A 4359-nucleotide genomic window follows, 5' to 3' on the forward strand; every position below is an offset into this window, starting at 1 on the left:
TGGTCGTTGGACACAAACGAAGTACACGAAGTTGCAATGGCTAACTTTTAACTAAACAAATCCCCAGGAAAAGCTACTAGATGGATCTACTTATATAGGAGCAAGGGGTGGCGGCCAAGGAGGTGGGAGGACGTCCCAAGGCAGCCTAAAACTAAATCTAGGTCGTACAAGGCCAATGGGCCCAAGTGGAGGTGATGTAACACCTTTGGACTTGTAGTTTGACTCGGATTCTGCTGCAGCATCAGATTGTTTCGTCCACAACTCAACGCTCCGGACGAATTTGAAGGTGATTCCAATTGGGTTGGAAAGTGCACGAAATCTAGTTTCCAACAAAAAACGAATCACCCAATTCGGAGTCCGTATGAAAAACTTGTGTGCGTTTTGAGTCAGGTATGTCTGTGCAGTCCGAATCTGAATCCAGAACGTGAGAGACTTGGACTCTATCTTCTCTTGGGCCAAAAGTGACGTGAGAGAACTTTTTGGACAGCAAATAAACATCTCTTTCTTCCTTATCTTCATATGTGGATTGTACAAATGTCCCATACACCTGCAATTAGACAAAACACAAAAGTGTGTGAAGTATTTTTGTTCTGGATAACATATATAGATTATTGAATAGTTTGCACTAGAAATCACCTGACAAATATGCATATATGCAATATTTTTGGTCATATCCAAGGTAGTCATGTCCTCATCATCCTCCCCTTCTTGAAAATAAAGCCGTCCTCGGCGTTGCTTAATCTGAAATGTGGCTAACAAAAGAGACAAGGTGTACATGTTGTATATGTATATGTCATCCATTTTTACTTCCCTTGATTTTTGCATATATGACACATGAATAGATGAGTAACTTGCATAGTTCATAAAATCTAAAGCCAAAAAAATAGCACAAGAAGTAGAAGGCATGAAAATATTGCAACTCAGTTTGCACATATAAGTGAAGCTCTTACTCATTTCAAAAGATTGACAATGTTCATCATTAAACCATCCCAACATTGGTGAATAAACCTTACTTGCATCAAATTTACATGCTACAACATGCTTAAATAAGCAAACATGCAATAAGTCATTCAACACAGAATCATCACCAAGATTAGAGGTCATATCAAAATGATTAAACATTGGTTCTTTTGCATCAATAGTTAATTCAATGGGTGCACTCAAAATTGTTGTTATTTCAGTTGTTTGATCACATGGCAAAGTCAAATTATCAATGTAGTCCTCTAAAATAGGTGGTGTGATCAAAGTAGTGGGTAGCTCATCAGATGGTGCATTCAAATTGACAAGGCATTCATCATTCTCATGTAGAGATGGAAGATCAGTACCTTTGTCATTACCTCTTATGATCAACTCAGATGATGTAGCCACTCTCGGGGGCGATGTGTCACATGGTGGAGGTGATGTAGTCCTGACAACAACGGATGTGGTTGTTATAGTATGCCTAGTAGTTGAAGGAACAATCATATCAACTCTTGGAATGTGCACCGTGCGCTTGTTCTCCTCGTGGCCAACATGTCGTTTTATTTCCTGTTCAGCTTTGCAAGCAAGATGACACAAATGGTCCATAGGATAACACTCTTCATGAATTAGTATCTCTTGAATATCATGGTTTAATCCTCCCCAAAATCTATCCATAAAATCATCTTCACTTTCTTCTAAAGAGCAATGCAACAAGGTAGTTTGTAAATCATCATAATATTTTGTTACAGTTTCACTACCTTGTTTTAAGTGTTGCAACTTCTTAATCATGTCACGAGTATAATAAGCAGGGACGAAAGTATGTCGCATGGCAAGTTTCAAATCATCCCAAGTAGTAGGTATATAATCAGGGTGTAACCGACAATATTCACTCCACCAAACCAAAGCATAACCAGTGAAAGAACCAACCGCAACCTTAACCTTTTTATGTTCATCGAAATTATGGGAAGCAAATATATTTTTTATGTCGAACTCCCATTCAATATATAAAGCAGGTTTAAAACGGCCATTAAATGGTGGTATAGATACATTAACCTGATCATGTGCATTTGGATGTTTGTGCACCTCTCGTGACGGTTGTGGTATTTGCAAAGGTGGTGGCACGTCTCCCGCGATCGACAAAGCCCATGAATTGACTCTGGATCTTGTCATGATTAGTAGAACAAGAAACAAAATCCAAAAATAATGTTCCTATAACTACTAGGATGTGGTGGTAAAACTGATAGAGGCAAAGGTGTCCCGTCTTTCGATGAGATGGTGGATTTCGCTTTGGTGGAAGTCGACTTTGACGATCCGACTACGAACGTGCGAGGACGTCGCGCCTTAGCAATCGCTAAACCAACTCCGAGAGGTTATTGACCACGCCGGAGCACGATCAACCTGACCACGAGGGTCTGTTTCCTGCGAGCAAACGAAGAACAAGCAAGAAACTAAGATTGCAATCTGGATATTGCGAATATAAGATGAAAGCTTTATTGATCAAGGTGGGGTTCTGTGACGCCTTTGTCTGGTCGTTGAACACAAACGAAGTACGCGAAGTTGCAGCTATGGCGAACTTTTAATCTAAACAAAACCCAAAGTCTAAACGATGCCCTAAGGGCTGTATATATGGAGGAAGAGGGGGGAATTTCGTGGCCCTTGGTGGAGGGGGCCGAAATCAACCCTATCTCTTGTTTCCCCACACATACGGACTCTAAAAATAGCCTATACTTATGTATTTCGAAATTACATGGGCCTGGCCCAATAATAAGGTGACGCAGCACCTAAAATAGCCTCGGGACGAAATTTATGAAGTGGCATCTTGTATATTTCGTCCAAGGCTTCATGCACCCATTATGGTGGCTTCAAAGTCCTGAAATCATCACTTGTAACTCCGTTCTTGTTCCCCTTGCGCATGCCATCATCTCCATGCTTGTTCTTGCTCCAATGTTCATCCTTCTCCAAGCTAGGCCCTTCATTTGTAAGCAAAACAAATGTATCCAATTTAGGCAGCATCATATTCTCATAAACATTAGAATCATTACCAAGAAACGAAAGTACCTGGTAATTTAGTTGGCGTGCACGAGCTCTAGTAATTGGTCCAGTATGTATAGCAGCAGGGGCTGTGGGTGTAACAATTGTATTGATGTCCTCATCAGTGCACCTCTCGTGACGGTTGTGGTATTTGCAAAGGTGGTGGCACGTCTCCCGCGATCGACAAAGCCCATGAATTGACTCTGGATCCTGTCATGATTAGTAGAACAAGAAACAAAACCCAAAAATAATGTTCCTATAACTACTAGGATGTGGTGGTAAAACGCTCACAGTAAAGCAAATATCAATGTCTTACAAGTTCTTACCATGCAGCAGGCGGTGATCGGCAACCAGCGGTGTCAAGTAACTCCGAATATTGAGTAAAGCGATTGCCAGGGGAGCGTACGTATACACGGTGTAGAAATATGTGGAGCTGGGTTGGCTATATATGGTAGCAAAAGATTAGCAATAATCAATTCAAAGATGCAATGTTGAATAAACGCTCAACGACGGTACTGTGCTGGTCCTAGGCTAGACCGGACTAGAGACGCGAGCCTAGAACACTAAGGAGGTCACGGCGTAGCACAACTAGCATCAATGAAGGATACTAAGTAGCTCTTGACAACAAGACCTATTTAGAAGCCGATTTTGAGGTGTCAAATATTGAACAAGCTTCTGCAACTATTTAGATGCGGCTCGTCGCTATCTTCAATTTGAGTACTCACGGAGCCAAAACGGACTTCGTATGAGGAAGATACACCTGTTTTACTGAACAGTGTGCAAAACAGATTCCAATCCGAATTCAGGTACGAGATTGATTCTAGATAGATCCAATTTTTTTTCTTCTCTCTTTTTTTTCTCACGCTTTTTTTTCTTTTTCTTCTCCCTCTTTTTCTTTTTTTTTTCTTTCCTTTTTTCTCTCTCTTTTTTCTTTATCTTCTTTTTCTCCCTCTTTCCAAGACAAACTAGATAAGATGCAGATTCGATCAGGCGAAGATGTGAGTGACCTCAACTATGATTATGACAATAAACAGTGCGTAGCACGTGGTGGAAATTGGTGGATTGGATGGTGGACAGCGGATGGGATAACGATGCAGCGGCTGCGTGACTAATGTGAACAGAACTCGAAACTCTAAAGGAACTAGACACTAAGACCAGCAACTCGACACGACGATGCAACCGATGATTCAACTATGCAAGCAATGAAAAGAAAATTGCAAAGGCTCAGACTGGCTTGGACCAAGGATGAATAGATCTAACTCTTTTTTGTGGCTTTTTCTTGGACAATAGGTAAGAAAATAAATCTAATCTAGGAAAACTGGAAATTCTCACCGAGCAACCTGAAAACTGATACCACTTGATAGAGGC

This window comes from Triticum dicoccoides, chromosome 2B (assembly GCF_002162155.2).
Source record: "Triticum dicoccoides isolate Atlit2015 ecotype Zavitan chromosome 2B, WEW_v2.0, whole genome shotgun sequence".
NCBI classification, from domain to species: Eukaryota; Viridiplantae; Streptophyta; class Magnoliopsida; order Poales; family Poaceae; genus Triticum; species Triticum dicoccoides.